We start from the raw sequence: 27260 nt of genomic DNA on the forward strand, positions 1-27260 counted from the left end.
CTACTGAGTGTTCCTGGTGAGATTTATGCAAGTATACTTGAGAAACGGTTGAGAAAAATTGTGGAAGAAAAGTTTGGTGACGAACAAGCTGGATTCAGGCCAAATAGAGGCTGTCAGGATCACATCTTCACTTTATGACAAATAGTCGAGAAAGCATGGGAATATAACAAAGATCTGTGTTTAAGTTTTGTCGATTTGGAAAAGGCATATTTAACATTGCCAAGTGTGTTGAAGCTATTCAACACACTACAATTATATGGTGTCAATGGGACATTATATCAAGCAATACTTACTCTTTATTTGAGTTGTAAGTCAGCAGTTAGAATTGAAGAAAGTACCGGAAGATGGATTAATGTTAAATCTGGTGTGAGACAAGGATGTACATTATCCCTTCTGTTATTCATTATCTATATGGATCACATTATGAAGGAAAGTGGTATTAAACATGATATCAAAATTGGAGATGTTAATGTCAGCTCTTTGCTTTATGCGGATTATGTTATACTTCTAAATAAATCCGCTACAAACCCTGCAAGATTCTCTGTCTAAATTGAATAACTGTTGTAGTAGATATGGTATGAAGATCAGCAATAAAATGACAAAGACAATGAAAATAGGCAGAATCATTGAAAATGTCAACCGTGTTGTGAATGGAGAACCTGTGGAACAAGTTAAACATTTCAGCTACTTAGCCACAATTTTTACTGAAGATGGTAAATTAAATATAGAAATAGACAAGAGAATCAGCAAAGCTGGTATGGTGGGAAGTCAATTGAATAAATTCATATGGAATAAGAGAGAAATTAGTCGGAACACTAAATTAGTTGTATACAAGACAGTGTTCAAACCAGTTTTAACTTATGGATCTGAGAGCTGGGTCAGAAGTAAAACACTTGACCAAAGACTAGTGACTGCAGATATGAGAGAAAGATTAGGGGCACTAACAGATGGCATCAATGGCAATATCATATTAAAAACGAGAATATTAGGAAAGAACTTGACATTGTCAGCATCCAGGAATGCGTTAGCAGAGCTAATCTCAGGCGGTATGGTCACTTAAACAGAATGGGCGAAGAAAGATTAGCAGAACAAGTGTTCTCTGCCAGGTTGGCAGCAAAACGAACCAGAGGAAAAACAAGATATAGATGGATTGATATGGTACAAAGTGCCTTAGACGATAGAAATGGAGTCTTGACAAGTAACAGATTGATTTGGAGGAAAATTGTAGATAGGAAGTTAGTAATGATGTAATTTTTTTCATGTAGTACTATCATATCCTGTACATCCCTTGAGGGTACATGGCAGGAATTTGATGATGATGATGATAAAATTGTGGAAGGCAAACTTGGAAAACAACATGCAAGTTTCGGACCAAACAGAGATCATGATATTTATCTGTTTATACTGTCTAAAATCTATATATAAAATATATGAAACATTTCTTAGAGGTACACACAAGATAATAAAAAACTGAAATAGCATAAACAGAAAAAAATAAGAGATATAAAAAGTATAAAAAAGAGTATTAAAATTCCTCAAATATTCATAAATCCACAGGAGGAATAGGGTATATTGAAGGGAGAAAGGGTAGATTATAGAAGAATTATAGTAAGGTTTATAGAGAGGGCATAGTTGTAAGGCCAGAAATGAAAAGACCCCATGGCCCTCGAGTACTCTAATAGCATAATGGTCATAAAATAAGAAGAGTTGCCTGATAAGGCCTTGAGGTAGATCCACTTCAAGTAAGTGGATCTTCCTCAAGAAGAAGAGGATAGATCCATGGTCCATGGATCTATCCTCTTCTTCTCATGAGTGCCACTCCCATGGACCCCTAGATCCATGGGAGTGGCACTCCCATGGATCTAGGGGTCCATGGGAGTGCCACTTCCCTTACAATCAAGATGATTGAGATAAAAAATAATCAAATACAAATAAGATTAAATCAAGAGCTATCATATACAAGAGAGATAAACCAAGGGGTCCGACAGGGATGTCCCCTCTCAGCAACTCTTTTTAATATCTACTTAAATGAAATAATAATAAAATGGAATAAAAATTTATATCAAGGAATTAAACTTTCTCCTAGAGTGAACTTAAACACTCCTTTTTGTCGACGACCAAATAATAATTACAAATTCTGAAGATAACTTACAGAAAACTATTTTAGATTTAAATGAGATAGCCAAAGATTATGGTATGATAATATCAACGGAAAAATCAAAAACTATGGCCTTTAAAGGAGAAGATCCAGCCAGAACTAAAATAGTAATAGATAACAAGATCATAGAACAGCTGAATTCATTTAATTACCTAGGATGTATGAAAAGGAAATTATCAGATATGAAAATGAAAAAGATATAAACGTAAAAATTGCAAATTATTTAAAAATAACAGGTGTAATTAACTCTATATTTAAACCAAACCTAGTTCAAAAACAAACCAGACTAATAGAATACATTAGCCCCACCAGTCTTAAAGTATGGAAGCGAAATCTGGACAATAAAACAAAAAGACAAAGATTAATAACAGCAGAAATGAAGTTAATGAGAAAAACTGCAAAGTATACCCTATTTGATCACAAACGAAACGAAGAAATTATGAAAGAATTAAACCAAGAACCAGTAATAGAAAAAATTAAAAAATATAAACATAAATGGATGGAACACGTTTAAAGAATGAAAACAGAAAGATTATCAAAACAAGCCTTAAAGTACAAGCCATTAGGAAAAAGAAAACCATGACGTCCTCTTAAACGATTCAACGATGACTTCTAAGGCCGGAACAGGTCATGCTAGGCCTAAATCCTTGATATGCATGATGATGATGAAATATTCATAAAAATACAGATTTTAGAATCACATACACAATAAATTAAACTAATAGGTATATAATTTATATGAGAAGGTAAATATCAACACCTGAGTGATAAAATCTGTCTGAGTGTATAGGGCTCAGACAGGTTATGAAAGCAATTAAAATAATGACTGTGCTTGTTAGCAAAATGAAGGCAGTGGATTAAAATATGAATGATAGCTAGTCCTGCATCACAAAACTCACACCTAGACAGGTCACCACCCCTCAGCAGGAAGGAGTGTGTAAGATGACTATGACCTATTTCTTTGATATTTCCATATCAAAGAAATAGGTCTCATATCTCGTATCAAAGAAAAATCTTGTATGCTTTTTCGTGTTTAATTTGAGGCTCATCCCTATATCACAATGAATTCCACTGGGATAAAAGTTTGTCTGATGATCTGCCTGTAATCAATCTAGGGTACAAGGATGGTGGGCTTCAGAAATGAGCTAACCTATTTGCAGTACTGCAGTCTTGTTTCCCTTAATCCCAAAGTGGCTTGGAATACAACAGAAGCATACATCCAAGTTTGGCTTCCATAACTGAGAAAAGGCATGTTGGATTCAAGAGAGAGTACTGGATGTCTCTGTAGTTCTAACCTTCTTATTGCTTATAAGGAACTATTGTGAATCAGTATATATTATGCACCTTTTAGCATATATTATACACTTTTGTTAACATACAGTCTTATGTATTTTAAATCAAGCTTTATAAGCATGCAGCTCAACTGCAAAGTTGTTACACTCTAATGGGATTTGTGTAGATATAATTTTGTCAGGAAAGAGAGCAAAAGATCTCACTACGGCCTCCCATTTTAAGCCATTAATGTAAAGTTAGATTAAAGAATACTCTGATTAATGTGCAGGCACAAAATCAGAGTATTCCCTTCTGCAAGCTTGAAAGAGCTACTGATGGATTACTGGAGGGGAAGAATATTTCATAACTTATAGAAAGAAAAGCTACATGATGATATGTATGAATACTAGTGGAATTGGCATCTGAGCTATGTTGTCTACCCAAATATCTACAACTTATAAGAGAGCTTTCATTTGCAAAGCAAAAGGTTGTAGGGGAGTCTGACAGGTTGTACAGATTCTCCCACTATGAACAAAAACAGCTGATGACAGGGAATGGCCTTGCAAATTTTACTTTTTGTAGCATATAAGAAAAACAACTGTTTACAAAGAAGCAATAAAGGTGGTTCGTTAAGGTGACAGAAGTTTGCAAAGCACCAGTTACAATTCTCATAGCTGGATGTGCTGATCAGGATCTATCCATAATAAAGTACATTTTCTAGCAGACACATAGACTTGGGACCCATAATCAAGTTTTGACCTTACACGTGCACAACACAGATGGAACACATAACATCAGTCAACCCAAGAGGTGGAAGATAGGGTGAGAAGAACATTCATTGCTTTATGGCACTTGGCTTGTAACTGAAGTGAGGGAAGAACTGGGTTTGGTGTGAAATATGAGTCCGAAGAAGTTGGCTTCCAGTGTAACTAGGATTAATCTTAGTTGCCTAGTCAGAGTTCTGGGTAAGGATGAAGACCAGGTCTGATACAAAAATGCACACAAACTGTTCTTCTGCTGTGAAAATCCATTTGCATGCATCCATTTTGAGAGAAGGTCAATGGTTTGCTTCAGCTGTCTTTCTATGACCCTCATATTACATGGATTTTTTTGAAATTCCATTTTGAAAATTGTGGATGACCAGTATCCATTTTTTTTTTTCCCTTCTTCTTCTGAAAAATATCCAAGATGTTAAATTCTACTCCCTCCAGGGCAGGGTTCACCACAGTATATTAAATGTTTCATCTTCCTGAGGGGGGGGGGGGGGTGTCCATACTATTGATGGGCCATCTAATATAGGGTTCAGAGACATATCTTTCACCTCTGTGGTGAATGTACCATTATTTTTATAATGAGAGGATGTTTGTGTAGCAGGACCATTTTCAACATGTCCATATCGATTTTTCTCTTTAATTCATTCATTCACTCTAAGGAGATAAGAGGGTTTAGCAGATGTTGTTGCTACTGATTCTTTGCCTCCTGATAGAGGCAGTATGTTATGGCATACCCTCCTTGCAATAGATTGTTCTGTTTTTAACATTTGTATCTGCTTTTCATCCATCCACATTCAACATGCTCATGAGTATGTTGGATAATCTCCCTCAGAGAACATATCGGTGTTTTGCTACAGCAGTCTTTATTCATATTATCTTTACTGAGCCATCACAAGCATTTGACAATGACTATATTTCTGGCATTTAAAGCAGCATACAGGGTTTGAGATATAAAGCCTTACTAGACAGTTCAGATAAAATGCTTTGACAGATACTGGTGGTTTTCTGGTGGGAAACAGATGTCCATCGCTATCTATGAGGATTTTTCTTATGGCTTTCACCCCTTGATCTGCGAGTTCAGAGCAGATCTCACTAGTAACGTCAAGGAGGTCCCACTTTGATATTATGCCTCTAGAAAAGTTTAAAGTTTTGTGAGGGGTAACAGTGATTGGTATTCTACTGATACATGTTGTATGGAGTAATTTTTCTGATTGTGATAGCTGCTTCAATAAGGATGTGTCCTAAACGCAGTTTCATTACATATTTTGGAGGTCCCAACCCTTCTGAATGAAGAGGGATGACATATTTACAGCTGTACATTTATCTGTTGAGTGTAAGATTAAGAACAGCGGTGTATCTGTTGCAACTTCTGATATTTTTTCCTTGTCTTACTTTGGTTTTTCTGTTGATTCTCTGATTTCTGAGCCTGATTGGGGCTTGTTGAGGGTCCCTGATAAACAAGAGGGTGAAAAATTATTCATTCTCAGAAAAAGTTGATTTTGTGCCAGAGCACCCCATCCCATGGAGCCACACATGGACACCCACTCAGGAGAGGAATGAAAAGGCTACCTGGGATACTATACAGGCACCACAGCAAGACTTGGACCCTGTTCCCAGATCACGGGGAAAGATACTTACTGCAATACCCATGACCCTTGCAAGTGAGTCCATGAACTGATTGATCCAAGCCTGAAATTCCCATCTTGCCAAAGTGTGAGACTACCAGGATCCTTCTTACCAGATGTCCATGGGTCATACTGCACAGCAAACATAGCAGTGAGGCATTGGACCCCACTGATAGTGGTCTGGAAGATATGATAGTAAAAATGATATGGGAGAAGTATAGAGAAGAATACAGGAAGAAAAGCATAGAAAAAGAATAAGAACAAATAGGGAAAAGTTGATTTTGTGCCAGAGTTCCCCACCCCATGGAGCCACATATGAACACCCACTCTCCAGCAAGCAGTAGTTGTTGGAGGTCCCTACCAAGAAGTCTGAATTATCTTTGGGATATGTTGCACCACTGAACAATCAGGATGTTAAAGAAGTGAAAACACAAGACAGAAGTTGCATTCTGCAGCTCAGCATTACACACCATAAGGGCCAAAATGCATTCTGATGGTTTTTTTTTTTTTTTTTTTCAGTTGTTGCAAGCTGTTATCTGACCAGGAGTCTAGAATTTTTGACTACAGCCAGTGGGCATATCACACACCCGAAAACTGTTATGAAACATAGGTACAATTTTTATTTAATTCGTTATTTTTCTATAGTAATTGTTCCACATAACTTTAATTTTTCAATACTGAAACTATGTGGTGATTATTATAAATTAGCAAATTATAAATCAGAAAATATACATATTATTTCCTGATTATTATAAATCAGGAAATTATGTGATATTCGGTAATAGACGAAATTAATATTTAAAATCACTGTCATCCTTCAAATGCAATATACTATTACTACGGGCAACTCCAGGGAGTCAGACTCATCGAGGGAGGCCCCAAATCATATTCATCACAACTATTCGACATTCATACAGTATCTATCATACCTCACCTTAAACTCATTCACTGTCACAGCATCCACCACAGACTCAGGGAGCGCATTCCACTCATTCACTACTCTAAAAGTAAAGAACCCAGCTCTAACACCTTTACTAACCACACTTTTGTCCAGTTTCCATGGGTGTCCCCTAGTCCTCCCACAACCAGCCCTGTTCTCAAAAATATCTTCTGAATTAATTTGATAGAAACTCTTCAGTAATTTGAATGTCTCAATGATATCTCCCCTCCTCCGCCTATCAACCAATTTTTGCAACCCACAAATCCTCAACCTGTACTCATACAGTTCATTCCACAGACCTGCTATCATCTTGGTCACTCGCCTCTAGATCCTCTCCACCTCCTCCCCATCAAGAAGAAACCTAGGTGACCAAATCTGAGCACAGTAGTCGAGATGGGGTCTTATCAAGGCTCGATACAGAGGAACAATAACCTGCTTGTCAATGTATTCTTCAGCAACCAAGCGATTTGATGAGCTGATTTGGCCACTTTTGCAATGTGTCCCCTAAATTTCAATTCCTTATCCACCAACACTCCTAAATCTCGTGCCTCATCAATTTCCTGGAGCATGGTTCCACCAATGCAGTAAACTGCCGCCAATCTTTTCACCCCAAAATGCATAACCTTACATTTTGCCACATTAAATTGACATCCATTCTCCTTAGCCCAGACCTCCAATCTATCCAAATCATCCTGCAAAATTTTGACGTCATCTGCATTCACTATTGCCATACCCAACTTCGCATCATCCGCAAACAAATGAACTGTTCCTCTAAGATCCTTTCCTATATCATTTATGAACAAATTAAACAGCAGTGGTCCAAGAACAGATCCTTGTGGCACACCACTAGTCACAGGCCGTCTTGTGGACTCTACTCCTGAGTAAACCACTCTCTGATATCTCTCCATCAACCACCCTCCTATCCATCTCACCAATCCTATGTCCATTCCCATATGCTGCAATTCACTGATTAGAATTCCATGTGGTATCCTGTCAAAGGCCTTAGCAAGGTCCAGGAGAATCACTGTAAACCCATTACCCTTATCCAGTTCAGCCGTCACTGTGTTATAATACGTGAGCAAGTTACTGAGGCATGACCTACCCTTCACAAAACCATGCTGTCCCCGATACAGTATCCCATTTTCTTCTATCAAATCTTGTATTTTCCTCTTGACTATTTTCTCTAAGACCTTGATAATGATTCCTGTTATGCTGATTGGCCGGTAATTTTCAACAGCAGCCTTGGAACCACCTTTGTGCAGTGGAACTATTTTCCCCTCATTCCACCCCCTTGGGACTGACTCAACCCTGAGGCTCAAATTAAACAAAATGGTCAAGGGCACTGACAATTCTTTGGCCGCTTCACATACGACACGAGCTGGTATACCATCCAATCCCACAGATGTATTGACATTGAGGTTCTGTAATAGACTAGTTACCATTACTTCATTCATCACAATTCCAGTATAAGCTGTTGGTTCTTCCATTCCTGCAAAGTCACCACCTGGATGATATACTCTTGCAAAGTGCTCGCTCAGTAATTCCACAATACCGACTGATTCGGTTACCTCCCTACCCTCAGCATTTTTTAAGATCATTCTACCATGAGCATTTTTCCTTTTACTTGCAACATATTGAAAAAACTGTTTGGGATTCTCTTTAGCCTGTATGGCCAATTTCCTTTCGTAATCTGCTTTTTGCTTTTCTTACCACCCTTGTTACCATCCCTGGACTGAGCTTTATACTGTTCCTGCGCCTGATGGTCACCCTTCTCCTTAAATTCCCCCCCCCCCCCCACCCCCCCCCCCCCCCACCCCCCCCCCCCCCCACCCCCCCCCCCCCCCACCCCCCCCCCCCCCCACCCCCCCCCCCCCCCACCCCCCCCCCCCCCCACCCCCCCCCCCCCCCACCCCCCCCCCCCCCCACCCCCCCCCCCCCCCACCCCCCCCCCCCCCCACCCCCCCCCCCCCCCACCCCCCCCCCCCCCCACCCCCCCCCCCCCCCACCCCCCCCCCCCCCCACCCCCCCCCCCCCCCACCCCCCCCCCCCCCCACCCCCCCCCCCCCCCACCCCCCCCCCCCCCCACCCCCCCCCCCCCCCACCCCCCCCCCCCCCCACCCCCCCCCCCCCCCACCCCCCCCCCCCCCCACCCCCCCCCCCCCCCACCCCCCCCCCCCCCCACCCCCCCCCCCCCCCACCCCCCCCCCCCCCCACCCCCCCCCCCCCCCACCCCCCCCCCCCCCCACCCCCCCCCCCCCCCACCCCCCCCCCCCCCCACCCCCCAATCTTGGTCACTCGCCTCTAGATCCTCTCCACCTCCTCCCCATCAAGAAGAAACCTAGGTGACCAAATCTGAGCACAGTAGTCGAGATGGGGTCTTATCAAGGCTCGATACAGAGGAACAATAACCTGCTTGTCAATGTATTCTTCAGCAACCAAGCGATTTGATGAGCTGATTTGGCCACTTTTGCAATGTGTCCCCTAAATTTCAATTCCTTATCCACCAACACTCCTAAATCTCGTGCCTCATCAATTTCCTGGAGCATGGTTCCACCAATGCAGTAAACTGCCGCCAATCTTTTCACCCCAAAATGCATAACCTTACATTTTGCCACATTAAATTGACATCCATTCTCCTTAGCCCAGACCTCCAATCTATCCAAATCATCCTGCAAAATTTTGACGTCATCTGCATTCACTATTGCCATACCCAACTTCGCATCATCCGCAAACAAATGAACTGTTCCTCTAAGATCCTTTCCTATATCATTTATGAACAAATTAAACAGCAGTGGTCCAAGAACAGATCCTTGTGGCACACCACTAGTCACAGGCCGTCTTGTGGACTCTACTCCTGAGTAAACCACTCTCTGATATCTCTCCATCAACCACCCTCCTATCCATCTCACCAATCCTATGTCCATTCCCATATGCTGCAATTCACTGATTAGAATTCCATGTGGTATCCTGTCAAAGGCCTTAGCAAGGTCCAGGAGAATCACTGTAAACCCATTACCCTTATCCAGTTCAGCCGTCACTGTGTTATAATACGTGAGCAAGTTACTGAGGCATGACCTACCCTTCACAAAACCATGCTGTCCCCGATACAGTATCCCATTTTCTTCTATCAAATCTTGTATTTTCCTCTTGACTATTTTCTCTAAGACCTTGATAATGATTCCTGTTATGCTGATTGGCCGGTAATTTTCAACAGCAGCCTTGGAACCACCTTTGTGCAGTGGAACTATTTTCCCCTCATTCCACCCCCTTGGGACTGACTCAACCCTGAGGCTCAAATTAAACAAAATGGTCAAGGGCACTGACAATTCTTTGGCCGCTTCACATACGACACGAGCTGGTATACCATCCAATCCCACAGATGTATTGACATTGAGGTTCTGTAATAGACTAGTTACCATTACTTCATTCATCACAATTCCAGTATAAGCTGTTGGTTCTTCCATTCCTGCAAAGTCACCACCTGGATGATATACTCTTGCAAAGTGCTCGCTCAGTAATTCCACAATACCGACTGATTCGGTTACCTCCCTACCCTCAGCATTTTTTAAGATCATTCTACCATGAGCATTTTTCCTTTTACTTGCAACATATTGAAAAAACTGTTTGGGATTCTCTTTAGCCTGTATGGCCAATTTCCTTTCGTAATCTGCTTTTGCTTTTCTTACCACCCTTGTTACCATCCTGGACTGAGCTTTATACTGTTCCTGCGCCTGATGGTCACCCTTCTCCTTAAATTCCCTCCACAATTGTTTCTTTTTTTTGCAGCTCAAGCTTAATAGTGTTATTCATCCATTTAACCCCTACTTGATTTATTATTCGGACTCTTGGTATACAGTCAACCATTGCCTCCTGCAAACAGTTCTTAACCACCTCCAATGCACTATCAACATCCAGCCCTTGCAGTTTTACATGCCATGGCATTGAGCCAAGCACACACCTAAGCTTGTCATACTTACCAGCCCAGTAATTCCACATGTACCCTGTCTTAATTGTAAATTCGACTCCTTTAGCCACCTCCCAAGTCATGACCTTGTGGTCACTCTCACCAATTGGTGGCAACATGGTCATGTTCGTTACAGCCACATTCTCAGTTGCAGTTACTAGGTCCAGCACTGTCTGCCCCCTGGTATTTTCCAATACATGTTGCCGTAGATAGCTGTCCCTTAATAACCACATAAAATCCAATTCCTTCCTCCCTTGTGCCCTCTCCTCTTTCCAGTCAATGTTACCATAATTGAAATCACCCATAATAATTACCCTCCTTCCACTCATTTCTTCTATTTGCTTATGTATACTATCTGCCCCCTTCCACTCCATCACCTATAGCAGCACCCAATTGTATATTTTGTTCTGCTGGATTCTATCTCACACCAAACAGCCTCAAATGTGCTTTTTTCCCCATCATGCGGTTCAACTTCTATACTCCTTGGCTGAAGATCATCAGCTATCATCAATAACACTCCTCCCCCCTTTTTAATTCACCCTGTCACTCCTGAACACGCCATACCCGTCGCATTCAATCCCACTAGCTTTATCATCTTCTGTCAGCCATGTTTCACTAATACCGACAACCTGTGGCCTGGAAGTGCCAACCGTGGCCAAAAACTCTTCCTTCTTGTTCCTAATACTCCTGGCATTAGTGTACATGAATCGCAGAAGCCCATTTGTCCCATCCCTACTTTGATGCTTTATACTAACTATCCCATTCTGATTTGTTGTCCGTCGTACTCGCTTGGGCATAATATACTCATTCATACACTTAACTGCCTCCCTAAAGTCGGCATATCTACTCCCCCCCCCCCCCCCTTCTTAATAAATCTAGTTTCCTTGAGTCTGTACATCCACTTCCACATCATTCATCAACACTTTTTCAAGTCTCTGCAAAGTCTTGAAACACACCAACTCCATTCAAATGTAACCCATCCATCTTATATAAGTCCTTTCGCCCATCAAACTCATTCCACACATTCACAAATTCCACACCACTCTCCATGCATAACCCACGCATAAAGTCATTGGCAATTATGGCCCTCCTTCTAAACACTTCGCTGTCATACCGCGGTAAGATACTCACCATCCTAACTCTCTCACTCTTCTCTTTTGCTACCTCAAACAACTTCCTCACATCCTCTATCATTTCCATTTTGTCCTCTTTCAAATCATTTGTTCCTGCCACGATTATCATCTCTTTCACCCTCTGTTTTTGCAGTCGAATAGATTCGCTGACGTCCTTTATGTTCGCACCCGGCTGGTACGACTTCGTTAAACTCTCAATTATTACGCCTCTTAATAGCGAATCCCCATACAGCACTTATTCCTTCATTTTATTGATGTTTGCGAACATTCTATTCTTTGCCGTCACAGACTTCCGCCGGTTATTTGTGGGTACGTTCAACACACATTTTTCCATACGCTCGAGTTGTCTTTTAGCTCTGTGTATCGCACCATTCAAACGGGCAATTTCGCTACTCGCATTTATCTCACCATTTTCATTATCGATCAAATCATCCATTCTTTCTGTGTTTCTACCTTCATTTACACTTTCAGCGACGCTCTCACACCTATCTGGCACTACCACGCAATTCTCTAGCATACCGCCATTTTCTACATTCTGACTATCGTTAACGATATCACTCTCGACACACGAACATGCTTGAAGTCCTCATTCTCTTTACACTTTCTACACACATTAATTCCACTATCACTTTCTAACCAGACTCCCACCGCTCTTCGCAAGGCATACATCTCACAGACAGCACATTGCATAAATTCGTTTACATCAAAACTCTTAAACAAACATGGCGACCTGGCCGCCATTTTTTTCTTTATCGGTGCCATGTACGCTATCTTTTCTTAAAAATAATAATTAAAATAACTGAAAACAGGCAAAAATTGCACAGACACACCAAGAAATAAAAAGCAAGCAATACTACTTAAAATTCTAGTAAAACATCTAATGTTAACACAAAATACTACCAATCTTTTCAGGAGCTCTCGACAAGCCGACGATCTAATCAATGCGGCACCAAGCGATGTATATCAGAATAAAGAAAGTGGAAAACCAAACAAGAAATTTCTGCCTGTAAAATATTCAGATGTTGCTTGAGGCTCTTTAGTGTGCTGCATGTTCTGTTGTTCAGTTTCTCAGTGGGGGTTAGTAATCTCCGTTAGCTTAGAGCTGGACAGAAAGGAATTACTGGGCAGAAGGGAATAATTAGTAAGTATATCCAAGACACAGGGGGGGGCAGAGTCCCCCTTTTGAAGACTCGACACTCGGGGGCTACCCTAGGCGCCAGGAGCCGGAAGCTCCTTTCGAGTTATCAGAATTGAAGGAGAACCGACCTACCAGTCCGGAACTCTGTGTTTGGGCACCATAGGCGCCAGGGGTGAGGAGTCCCTGCTTTTGAAGACTCAACACTCAGGGCTACCCTAAGTGCAAGGGGTCGGAACCTCCTTTCGAGTCTTCAAAATTCGAGTTATCAGAATTGAAAGAGAACCGGCCTACCAGTCAAGAACTTGGGGGGGTAGGCACCGGGGGAGGGAGGCAACCCCCTTTCGAGCCTTCAAAGTTTGAGTCATCAGAATTCAAGGAGAACTGGCCTACCAGTGGAACATGGGGGGGGGCATAGTCCCCCCTAGTTAATAAATGAAATATATAAATAATAATGAACATTTTCACCTTGCCAACACTCAACATTGATGTGATATGGGTTCCAAATTTATTGTTTCGGAAATGTATATATATATAAGTTTTGTAATAACAATTTCTGCTACAATTAAGTTTGACAGAATCAACAATATTATTACTACCTTATTTCTGTTTCTAGTGTGGGAGAAAAATGGTAAAATGTCACTCATAATTATATCAGATGTTATAATGGCAAAAATAGTAAGAAAAAAGTCATTTGCACTTTCTCTTCAAAACGAAAAGAAAGAACATTGTAAATTCAGCAGTGGATAACAGAAGAAAAATACTACATATTTTTCTTCTGTTATCTGATTTTTTTTTCTTGTAGTGCAAAGAAGAAATCACTGCATATAACATGGAGTCTGCAGGAGGGAAATAATCTGGAAATTGGTTACATTATAACGAATAGAGAAATCATGTCAGAAAAGTTATTCACCAAAGATTCTAATATCAGCAGACAACTTTTTCTTCTAGATTATATATATAAAGTAACTGGGCCTTTGTTACTATTTTACACTAAAATGAATGGGTATGTTCCCCAAGTGATTTACGTTTGTAACAGTTGTCTTGCGAATGATTTATGAAATAAATTCTCTGAAATATCCGCAGATTGATTAGGTCTATACCCCCCCCCCCACACACACCAAAAAAAAAGAAGATTATGAAACACATATGCACCTTTTCTTTGAAAATAATTCAAATCCTCTTTTTCAAGATAACTGTATGAAATAATTTCTTTTTCGATAATAAAAGTGAAACTGATCATGATAAATTAAGAAATTATTTTGGCATGAATAATGTATAAGCATGTAAACGAAATGTGTATTTCTGTTAGGATATCGATAATCAACAATCGAAAAGGAAACAAGACATTCTCTATGTATTCTGCACTACACCCTGAGGCACTTTAGTGTTCTCTCCTTTCTTTCTCAATAGTACTGAGAGTAATAAGCCTTCAGCTTTTCCTCCAGCTAAGAGGATATTACCAAGTATTTATAAGATGTAGATTATTTAAAGAAATAGCTTCCAGCAGCAGAAGTAATATTTAGATTTTTTAAAAGAAAAACAAACAAAAATAATACTACTGAACTTTCTTTTGTGTGGTATGCATATAAACAATTTTACATGGTGAAAATATAGCATATTATTTCTAAATTATCACATAATTTCAGCAGACAGTAGAACAGCTGGTTTTAGATTGCAAATAAATAGTATACAGAATTAGAAGCTTCACGGTACAATCTGATTGCCGTATATCTTTTGTCAAAATGGTAAAATGAAGTAATAAGAAATTTAGAGTAGTTATGCAATTGAGTTCCAGGAGAGGATAAGGAAGCGGGGGGGAAGCATTAGTAAATCTTCAAAATGAGCAAAAATTCTGAATCATTCCGTATATGATATTTTTCATATTATATTTTCAACATATCTACGAGGATATGCTCTGGATATTATCGTAATATGCATAATACAATTAAATAAATAAAAGACGAAAGCGAAGAATCACTGCTAAAATATCATTGGATATAAATTTTTGATACCAAAAAGACTCGCAATCGGAAACCAAGTAATGCAATTTAGTATTTTAATATTTTTTTTTTTTTAATTTTGTCTTTGAAAAACTGAAATGTGATGATCCATATAATGCTATTTGGCTAGAAACGAAAGCAAAAGGACATATTTATTTCAATAAATATTATTTAAAAATATAAATATTTGACATAATATTTTCAAAGCAAACATTTGAAAATTCTGAAATTCCAAAAAAATTGTTTCTAAATTATAAGTAAAGTGAAAGAACAATCAGTGCAACTCTTTCAGTGCACTGATTTGTAGAATAAAATACATCAAATTTATTATCACTAAATAGATTCATTGCAAAGGCTGATTGGTGGTCATTTCAGGATTGATTTTTTTTGCATATGTGAAATTCGTTTCAATTTTTGGGAAGAGACACAAATTATTTTAGAGGCAAAAAAGGTCAAATAACTTAGGACAGTAAATGGAATTCTAAGCAACACAATAGACGTAAAGACAGGGGGGACACAAAGGTCATTCAGCAACAGTTAATCCACTAATGGCTATAGAATAGCCGTAACGAGGTTAACGGCGGAGGAAGGTAATGGCATGATAAAAGGCAGAATGCCGATGAAGTTTTGATCCATGATAAAAGCTAGGGAGAGCTGACTATTTCATCCACACCAGCCGGTTGAGAGGTTAAACCTGATATCAACATTAGAGATGTTAATCTCAGTAATACTTTATGAGGATGATGTTATACTTCTAAATAAATCCAGTACAAGTCTGCAGGATTCCCTGACTAAATTGAATAACTGATGTAATAGATTTGATATGAAGGTAAGCAATAACAAGACAAAGACAATGAAAATAGGCAGAAGCATTGAAAATATCAACTGCATTGTGAATGGAGAACCTGTGGAACAAGTAAAACATTTCAGCTACTTAGGCACAATTTTTAGTGAAGATGGTAAATTAAACATGGAAATAGACAACAGAATCAACAAAGCTGGAAGTAAACTGAATAAATTTATATGGAATAAGAGTGAAATTAGTCAAAACACTAAATTAGCTGTATACAAGACAGTGTTCACACCAATTTTAACATGGATCTCAGAGCTGGGTTAGAAATAAAAAACTTGACCAAAGACTAGAGACCACAGATATGAGAAAGTCTTGAGAAAGATTAGGGGAGTGAACAGATGGCACCAATGGCAATATCATATTAAAAATGAGGATATTAGGAAAGAACTTGGCATTGTTAGCATCCAGGAATGTTTTAGCAGAGCTAATCTCAGGTGGTATGATCAATTAACCCCAAAACCGGCCATGGCGTCTAGATGTCCAGCTAAATCTGGATATGATTCTGTAACACTCGTTGAATAACATGGATAACTGGTACGATTTGGTCTCACTATTTTATCCACCTCACTAGTAGGGAGGTTAAAACAGAATGGGAGAGGAAAGATTAGCAAAACAAGTGTTCTATGCCAGGTTGGCAGGAAAAAGACTCAGAGGAAGACCAAGAATAGATATAGATGGTTTGATAAAGTAAAAAGTGCCTTAAAAGACAGAAATATAATATCCGATAATTTTGGATTCTTGACAGGTAACAGACTGATTTGGAGATAGGATAACTGTAGATAGGAAGTTAGTAATGATATAAGTTTTTAATGTGGTACTTGCATATCCTGTACACCCCTTGAGGGTACATGTCAGGAATTTGATGATGATAAATCTGTGGAGGAAATTTGGAATGTTATGAAGCTGATGGATTTTTGAATGGGTTTGGTGTTGGGCATTTAGAAAAGGCTATTGTTTTCCAAGAAGGCACAGAATCAAGAAGTTAATGTAGCAAATGAGCTGAGTCTACCTGTGAAACAGGATAGCACATATCAACAGATTGTATGGCAGGAAGAACATGGATACGAGGTTGAAGATGTGGTTGCAGCAGTACAAGATGGAATGCATAAAGGTGAGGATGAGACAGGTAGGAATGGACCTCACAGTAAGGATCATGGAAACGGGAGTGGTTAGACCGAAGAGAGAGAGGTGTAGTATGGGGGCTAGAATAAAGAATGTTGGTGGTGGTAGAATCGCCTCAAACACACAGCATTCGTTTTGTATATGCACAAATGTAAAGAGTATTTCAAACAAGGGAGCTGAGTTTGTTGCATTGATTGAGATGATATGTCAAAAAATAATTGGAATAAGTGAAACTTGGTTGTCTCAGGAGGATGTGATGTCGGGAATAGAATTAGGAGGATATATATGAGGGGTCTGAAAAGTTCTCAGCCTCGATCATAGATGACACTATCGGCAAGATTTTTTTTTCTTTCTAAGTTGATACATCTGCCATAAGTATCCATATGAAATTGCACATCATTGTATCACGTAATTTGTTTTATACAGCTGTCTGAAGCAAAAGGATTGTCTGTATCCCTTCAAATAGATAAAACTGGGTATCGTGTGGTTATAAAATTCTTTGTAAAAGAAGGTTTAATGCCATAAGAAATTCATTCCAAGTTCATAAAAGTTTATAGGCACTCTTCTACTTCGTTTTTGACAATTTAGAAATGGGCTACCGAGTTTAAACATGGCCATACCAGCCTTAAAGATGATTCACGTGAAGGACATCCAAAAAGTGTAACAATACCAGAAGTCATTGATCAAGTGCACGATATGTTATTGGATGACCGGCGAGTCAAAGTGTGTAAAATTGCTGAGGCTATAGGCATTTCAAAAGAACGTGTAGGATATATTTTGCATGAAGAATTGCAAATGAAAACGTTTTGCACAAGATTGGTGCCATGCTTGCTCACAGCAGATCAAAAACACACTCTTGTGAAAATCTCTGAATAGTGGTTGGAGTGTTTTAACAAGCATAAAACTGATTTTGTACATTGATTTATTACTATGGATGAGACTTGGATTCACCATTACACCAGAATCCAAACAGCAGTCAAAACAGTGGACAACCAGTTTCGCTGGTTGTTCAGCGAAAAAGAAAGCAAAGTCGGTTCCATCAGCAGGAAAGGTCATAGCATTAGTGTTTTGGGATGCTAAAGGCATTTTGTTTATTAATTATCTTGAAAAGGGTAAAACAGTAACTGACGGATATTATTCTAATCTTTTAACCAGACTAGACGAAAAAATTTGTGAGAAAAGACCCATTTTGCAGAACAAAAAAATCATCTTTCATCAGGACAATGCACCTGCCCACAAAGGTAAAATTAAGGGATCTGCACTATGAATTGTTGGAACGTCCACCCCATTCCCCAGATTTGGCTGCCTCTGACTTTTATCTCTTCCCAAAACTAAAACTCTTCCTTCCTGGTCAGTGTTTTTCTTCGAATCAAGAGGTGATTGCAGCTGTAGAGGGGTATTTTGCAGATTTTACTGAGAACCACTACAAGGACAGGATAATCGTTTTGGAGCATCACTAGAATGAATGTATCAGTCTTAAGGGTGATTAGATTATGTTGAATTTATTACGTTGAAAAATTATGTTTTTTCGTTGTTAGGCTGAAAACTTTTCAGACCGCCCTCATAACTTTCCAGAAGGATAGCAATGTGAAAAGAGGAGGGGGATTTGATGTTAATGATTGCAGAGGAATTGTGTCTGCAAAGTGTAGAAGTTGGTAGTTCATGCACAGATTTTGAATCTGTGTGGTATGAAGTTGAAATAAACAGGTTTGCATCTGATAGGATGCTGTTATAGGTAAGGGAATACACAAAACACTGATTGTGAAATGTGTGGGGAAATTAGTTGGGCATGTAAAAAGAAAGTGATCCTGATGGAAGACTTCAATTACAGGAATACAGACTGGAAGGAGGAGATAGTGTGTGGGAACAAGGAGAGCAAGTTTTTGGAATTTCTGAGACATAAGCACCTTAAGCAGCATGTGATTGAAGCAACTAGAGGCTTTAATGTTTTGGATTTGGTGATAACTTCACAAAATATAGTTGTTAATGAAGTGTTGACACTGCTGCCAGTTGGTGAGAGTGATCATGAGGTACTTGTTTGGGAAGTGATGAAATGGTTACTGCCAAAAATGGATACATGCGGAAGTATAAAGCAAGTGTTTACAGGAAGCTCTGTAGTCACTTAGCATCAATATACTAGGTAGATGAGCTGAGTGGAAAAGATGTTGACAATGCATGAAAACTCACAAGGAAGTATCTGTCAAAAGCAATGTATGACTGCATACCAAGGGCTAAGCGAGTAAATGGAGTAGGAGTGAAATGGATGAAATTAAGCAAGCTGTCTGGAAAAGAAAATGTTATACAACACAGTTGGTGGTGATCAGATCCATGAAGAGTAAAGTGCAGACTAGAAGGGTGACGAGCATGATAAAGAAAGAAAAGGTGCAGTATGAGAGGAGATTGGATGGTCAGACAAAGGTTAACTCAAGGAGATTTTCCTGCTACATGGTAAGCAAGAGGAAGAATAATTATAGCAGATTAACACTGGTGGATAGTCATGGCAGCAGACTAACAGCTGCAAAGGATGGAATTATTGAACTAGCATTTTATCAGTGTATATCATGCTGGTATAAATGATCCGGTGCAATATATAGAAGAGTGGTAAGTATTAGGAGAATTGGAAGTGAAGGAAACAGAGATGTATCAGATGTTGGTTGGGTTAGATGTGAATAAGGATGTGGGAATGGATGACATATCACCATATATTCTTAAGAAATGGTCACCACAGTTGGCTATGCCCTTGACCTGGTTATTTAATGAAATATCTGATTGCAGTGGGTAGGGTTCCTAAGGAATGGAAAAAAGGCAAAATAGTATCCCTCCACAAGCATGATTCTAAGACATACGTCTCCAACTACAGGCTAGTCTTCATAACTGCAGTTGTGGTCAAGGTGTTGCAGAGATTGGTTAGGAATAGAATAAAGGATGGTTGATGGACATAGTATTCTTTATGATGGTCAGCATGGATTCTTAAAGGGTACGTCCTGTTTTAGTAATTTACTTGTATTTTATGATAAGGTGAAAAGTGCATTAGATAAGAGAGAATCATATACAGTGATATTCTTAGACTATGCAAAAGCATTTGATAGATTACCACATGATAAGTTGGTGTACAAGCTGCAGAGGATGCAAATAGATTGTATATTGTTAAATGGATCAGAGATTGGTCTCTGAACGATACCAGCAGGTTGTGTATGATGGAGCAGTGTCTCAAAAAAAGGAGGGTAACCAGTGGCAAACCCCAGGTTCTGTTCTTGGGCCCCTGCTGTTTAACTTGTTTGTAAACAATATATCATGTGGACTGACTGGGGATCTTCGGTTATCTACTGATGATGCAAAGTTGGGAAGAATTATAAGGAGCATTGCTAATGTTAATTCCCTTCAGGAAAACTTGAATAGACTTTTTACTTGGACAAAAGAGTGGGGTTGTAGTTTTAATATCAATAAGTGTAAGGTGTTGCATTTAGGAGTGCAGAATTATATCGCTGTGTACTATAGTTATGAGTGGCGTGCCCCAGGGTTCTATTCTTGTGTCCCTGCTGTTTAATTTCACTATACGGCATCATCACTATATCAATGGTGCTGTACTGCAGGAAGCGGATGAGATTAGAGATTTGGGAGTGATGGTTGACAGTAGACTGGAGTTTAGAGGGCATATTGTTAGTGTTGCAAAGATAAGCACTCTTAAGTTAGTGAGAGGATTTTATCAGATTAATCTAGAGGGGATTATAAAAAGAGTATTAGGTGAGAGGAAGAACCAGAGGTCATTCCTGGAAGTTATGTGCAAGTGTGGTGAAGAAGGGTGTGAGGAGATTTTTTTACATGGAGAATTGTCAATGAATGGAACATATTAGCAGAATGTGTTGTTAATGGAAAGAGTGTTAAGGATTTTAAGATTTTATATGATAAATATGTTGTCAGCTGAATGAACCTCCCACAATGAGTCTGTTGACTCCATGGAGGGTGTAATAATAATAATAATGAACCTTTTCAAGTCAAAGTGCATAACCTCACATTTTGCAACATTAAATTGACAATCATTATCCTTTGCCCATAATGCCAATTTATTTAAATCATCCTGCAAGATATCCACATCACCTTTATCGACTATTGCTCTCCCCAGTTTAGCATCATTCCCAAACAACTCTTTCCCTATATTCTTCGATATACAAATTAAAGAGTAGTGGCACAAGTACAGAACCAAGATACTCCACTAGTCACCCTCATTCTCCTAGATTCCACTCCACCATATACTACTGTGGTGTCTGTCTTTCAGCTACCCCACCCCCATATCCATGCTACTAGCTTCACCCCATCTGTTCCAACTTTTGGAATAGTTTTCCATGTGGTATTCTGTCAAATGTCTTTGCAAAGTCCAGCAATACCATGGTGTAGCCATTTCCTTTATTGAATTCTGCTGTTACTTTATTATAAAATGTGAACGATATGAATTACTGAGACAGGAACCACCCTTTACAAAACCATGCTGCCCACTACAGAGTATTGCATCATTATCCACCCATTGTTGGATTTTACCTTTAACCAACTTTTCAAATACTTTACCAATTGCTCCTGATATATTAATTGGTCTGTAGTTTGCTACCTTTGTGACGCCACCTTCATGCAATGGAACTATCTTACCCTTGTTCCACTCCCCCCCCCCCCCCCCCCCTGAACCCTGTCGGAGCTGAGATTTAGATTGAACAACTTCATCAGAGGTAATGTCAATTCTGTTGCACATTCATATAGTACACAGGCTGGTATGCTATCTGATCCCACTGTTTTCGCATTCATATTTTTCAATATGCTGAACACCTCCTGTTCATCTACCTTAATTTTGATATGCATCTCTGTCACATCAACAACTGCAAAATCTCCACCTAGATGATACGCCTTTGCAAAATGATCACTCAGCAACAACTAAATTATTTCTTTTTCCTCTATGCTGAGTATGCGGATCACCTTTTTCTTTATATTCTCTCCACAGTGTTTTCTTTTTTTGCAGTTCTTGCTTTGTATCTCAACTCACCCACTTGATTCCAGCTTTGTTTATCCTCCTGACCTTGAGTATGTAGTCTGATAATGCTTCTCTCAAACAATTAATGGGCACTTCCCATGCACAACTGACATCCTTGTGTCAGTTGTGCACTGTTCCAAGATGACTCCGAAGTCTGTCATAAATATAGCTTTAAAATTCAACATAAACCCTTTTTTGACAGAGAATTCCATATGTTTGGCAACTCAGAACAAGACTGCATGGTCACTCTCCCCAGTTGGAGGCAGTGTCTACCTTGGCTACGGATATATCTTCTGATGTTATTATTAGATTCAACACTGTCGGATCCTTTGTCTCCTCTATAATATGTAGTTTCATGTAATTATTCCTTAGCAACTGTATAAATTCCACTTCCATCTTGCCCTACCCCCTTTCCTCCCTCCAATCTATGTTCTCATAGTTAATCACCCATAATAATTGTTCTACCTGCACTCATTTGTGCTAATTTGCCAACACATGGCTTCTGCATCTTCCTGTTGATTCCATTGTCTATTTCAGAACCCTATAATATATTTTGTCCTATTTGCCTCTATCCTCACCCCAGAGAGTCTCAAATGAACTATCTCCCCCTGGCTTAAAATTTTCTTTAACTTTGAATTTTGTTGGCTGGAAAACTTCAGCTATCATCAGCAATACTCCACCTCCTGTCCTATTCCCTCTACCCCCCCCCCCCCTCTGAAAATATAATATCATTTACATTCTATCCCTGTAACTGTATCATTTTTTGTCAACAACAACAAGGTCTCACTGATGCCTATAATTTTTGGCCAAGTCAAACTGACCAATGCTAAAAACTCCTCTCCCTTATTTCTAATACTTCTTGCATTCATATACATGCATTTCAACATTCCCTTGTATCCACACTAATCCTCGCGTAATGTCATTGCCAACTCATTCTAATCAGAAACCTGTGAATTCACATTCAGTATTGTATGATAAATTCTGTACACATGCTCATTTATCACAGGGGTGGCCAGACACATGCTAGATTGTATCTCCCCTAATAAATCTCCAGTTTCCCTGGTTTTGCACTTTCAAATTCTCACTAAACAACACTTTCTCCAAACACCTAACTCAAAAACCATTTAAGTGGGCATATATACGTCCATCAAATTAACTCCATACATAAATAAACTGCACACCATTCCTCCTGCACAATCTTCTCACTGATTCATTAGCAATCATGGCTCTTCTCAACTCTGTCCTATCATACCGAGACAGCAGACTCACAATTTTTATTTCCTCACCCTTAATTTTGCTTCTTTCAACAACTCTTTCATATCTTCTCTCATTGCATATTTTTCCCCTTACATAATCATTTGTTCCTACCATAACAATCATCTTTCACTTCTCCCTTCTGAAAACTGACAGCATCACTAACATCCTTGATTTTTGCACTTGACAAACATGCACATGTCACTTGCTCATTAAGTATACCTCTTATCATCAAATCTACATATAATACTTTATCCTTATTTCCAGTTTTTTGCACTTTCACACTTTCTGATTTCACATTTTCTTTCATTCTCCCACTTTCTGTAACACACAACAATTATTTCTCCAGTCACTCTAGCTCGTTTTGTCCTGTGAAAGATGCAACATAAACACACGTCATTTCACTCTTTACCATCAGTTCATCATCCACATTACTTTCAGCCACTTCTTTCATGCTCTCATTCTGCACACTGTCATTCACTACTACTGATTTGGCCAGGACACTTTCTCTACCTTTCCTTACATCATTAACATTTGCCAATTTGTTTTCCACACAACTCACATTTCTTGTACTGGCACATGAAACATTTACAACAAATTCTCACTCCATTCTCGCTTTCATAACACAACCTGTTCACTCTTGATAATGAAATCACAGAACATACACTACATCACACAAAATCGCTCATGCTAAACTCAGTGAACAAGGAAGCCTTGGCACCCATTTGACTTGTACGCATCGGTGCCATGTATTAAAATGCTTTCTAAGTGACATACCATATTAGATTTCTTAAAGAAACAAATAATTACTTAGATTACTAATATTCACTAAATAAAAGACTTATCTGTAGAACATGTGCAACCCAGCTTTTGCTTTCAATATAAACTAAAATAATTATTATTTTTCAGGAAATAACAACATATACTAAATATTAATTCTAATGACTTTAATTAAAGCTTCCTATATTCGGCAATGTTACATTGCCAATGTCAGTGATCACAAAGCAATGATATGTACATGCAGGCACTAACACTGGATAAATGAGGCTGAAGAACGGCAGCAAAAGTCGGGCCAAGAGTCCTAAATGGCTTTAGAGGACAGTTTGTAACTGCAGTTGAAAACCGTCCTACTATGGCCAAACAGGCAGGACAACTAATATCAGAATTTCTGAACAATGAACTACATCTGTTTCAGCTCTGGACTAGCTGACCATACTTTGCTGGAAGAAACCCACTCTTCTTCACTGCAGCAAATACAAATATGAGAGGCTATTCCTGGAATCTACCTCAACCCTGAGAAACTTTCTGAACCTCAACAAATTTGGGAAGCACTGATCCTCAGATCTTCAGCCCAATAACTAAGACCACCCAATTCAGTCCACTAGGGAGTGCTATTTAGAACTCTAGGCCTGACTTTTGTTGCCTTTCTCCAGTTTCATTTACCCCATGCTAGTGCCTGCATGCACATATCATTGCCATAATATACAAAGTACTATAGTTATTATAATTAATATTCAATATATGTTATTTCCTGAAAAATAATAGTTATGAACAGCTAACGTATAAGCCATGCAACCAGAATAAACTAAGTTATCTCTAATATTCACCTTGTGACAAGAATTTAAATTTTCCCTAAAAAGATATTAGAATTTTAAAACTTATATTACTACAAGAATTACCTAAAAATGCAGTTTAAAGTCACTGAAAAATAATTCAATCTGCACTTTAACTTAACTAATTCATCAGAAATTTATTTCATGAATCCATTTTTCTCACTTACTGTAAGCTAAACTTGCCCTCATGTTCTTCCTCACAAGAGAATCATTTCAACCATTTCTTTTTCTTTAGCATTTCCTGATTTGAATATCATCTGAACAAAACTGTATACCTACAACAAGTTGCAAGTAAAGAAAGTCAAATATTCAAAATACATTTCTATCAAGTGAAACTTTGTGAACCATTCAAACTGAAGATATTGAAATTCATTATAAGACTTAAGTCTTAAGTATATTTTACTTTCTAAATGCATAAGCAACAGATATTAGAAAGCTAACATTTAAAAAAAATAAATAAAAAAATCATTTCAGCCTACAGTTGCTTGACCAACCAAAATGTTTACCATACCTACATAACAGGAACAGGTGAGAATGAAGTGCTCATGAATGGAGAGAAAAAGTAGCAGCAGTAGTGTGCAAAATTAGGATTAGCACATACCTAGTAACTGAATGTAAATTTTTTTTTTTCTTTCAGAATTTCCAACTTATAACCTTTGAATGTACTATAGAAATGAATTATATAATAAATTATACTTGTTATCTATTTTATTTAGTAATTTCTCCAATGTCTTCACTCAAATTTCCAGGGAGTCCATCCCTGGAAGTTACAAAAGGAAACTGTGAGCAAGAGGGTAAGGAGTGGTTTCTTTGCGTGGAGGGTGGTTGAACCGTGGAATGCATTGCCTGATGGAGTGGTGGGAGCGAGAACGGTCAATGAGTTTAAAGAGTGGTATGATAGACTTTGTGTTTCTTAAGGGGGATCCCCCCCCCCCCTCGATGAGTCTTGACAGACTTTATGTTATTAGGAAGGACCTCCCACGATGATTCTTTTGACTCCATGGAGGCCTGAATAATAATAATAATAATAAAATATTACTATAATCCATTCCAACTTAATGCACTCTAAATAATTAGAGTGTATTGAGTTAGAATGGACTTTTAGCCTGTACCATGTGGGAAAATAATGCTGACATCAGCAAGATCCTGGGCATATTTGTTTAAAGTGTGTACTGTTTAGACAATAGAGTCACTTGGACATGTGCAAACGGCAATGGATTTTTATAGCAACAAGTGTGCAAATTAATTTGCACACAAAAAGTTTTATTATTATTTTCCTGACCTCCATGGAATCACAAGGCTTATTGTAGGAGGTAAACACAAAGTCTATCATACCACTCCTTAAACTCAATACACAATCTGTATGTTTGCCACCCTCTCAGGCAATACATTCCATCCCCAGCCACTCGCCATGCAAAAAACTTACTTCTTATCCCTTTTACTACCTTTCGCAACTTCCAAGGATGGCCCCTTCTGCTTGCTCCTTTCCCTCGTTCTACAATATGAAAAATCTCTTCAGTGTTAACATAATAACCCTTCAACAGCTTAAATGTCTTGATCATATCCCCACCCACTTTGCCTTCTATCCAAACACTGCAGTCTGTATGCTGTCAGTCTATCCTCATTCTCAACATTGTGCAGTCCTAATATCAGTTTTGTTATCTGTCTCTACATTCTCTCTCTCCAAGGCTACTTCATCCCCTTCAAATCCCAGTGGATCAGATCAGAACAGAGAAATCCAGATGCAGTTTGATCAAAGCTTTATACAATGGGACTGGCACATTTTTATCTCTCAAGGTGAATGTTCTCCTCAACATTATCACAATTTTCTGAGATGATTTCATAACCTCAGCACTTCAAGTCTTTACCCACATTACCTCAAGATCCCTTGCCTCTCCCCCATTTCTTTCAGCATAACTCCACTAAGTGAGCATGAAGCATTCCATTTGTGGATCCCAAAATTTAAAACCTTACATTTAGTTGCATTAAACTGACATCCCCCATTCGTTTATCTACCTTTCCAGCTTATTCAAATTCTCTTGAAGAATCGAAACATCAGCACTATTACTAATAAGCTTCCCAACATCTGCAAACAATTGAACATCACCCTGCAGTCCTATGACAATATCAGTGACATAAAGATTGAACAATGTGGAACTGCACTTGTAACCTTCCTACACCTTGATACTTCTCCCTCATATACAACTTTGTTATATGTAGCATAGAGCCTATCATCAATCAAATCCACTAACCTGAGTAATGGAAAAATAAAAAAAAAAATATGACATTATCCATTCTCTTACACCACTCTTCTTCCTCTCACACCAGCCAACCTCTCTATCCTCCCAAGATCTTCAATCATCATCCTCAACTCAGTCTTCATTCCTTCTATCTCCTT

The 27260-nt window shown here is 38.9% G+C and overlaps 1 protein-coding gene across 7 annotated transcripts in view; it reads right to left on the reverse strand.

The window, feature by feature from the left end:
• Positions 1–27260, reverse strand: part of LOC150101263 (cyclic AMP-dependent transcription factor ATF-2-like) — a 379459-nt gene that overhangs the window by 259190 nt on the left and 93009 nt on the right. For all 7 annotated transcript variants that reach the window (XM_090400483.1, XM_090400482.1, XM_090400481.1 and 4 more), the window contains one exon: positions 25030–25137. The gene's annotated coding sequence lies outside the window, so the exon portion shown is untranslated. The remainder of the gene's footprint in view (positions 1–25029; positions 25138–27260) is intronic.

This window comes from Typopeltis vanoorti, chromosome 11 (assembly GCF_054136105.1).
Source record: "Typopeltis vanoorti isolate ZY-2024b chromosome 11, IOZ_Tvanoo_1.0, whole genome shotgun sequence".
NCBI classification, from domain to species: domain Eukaryota; kingdom Metazoa; phylum Arthropoda; class Arachnida; order Uropygi; family Thelyphonidae; genus Typopeltis; species Typopeltis vanoorti.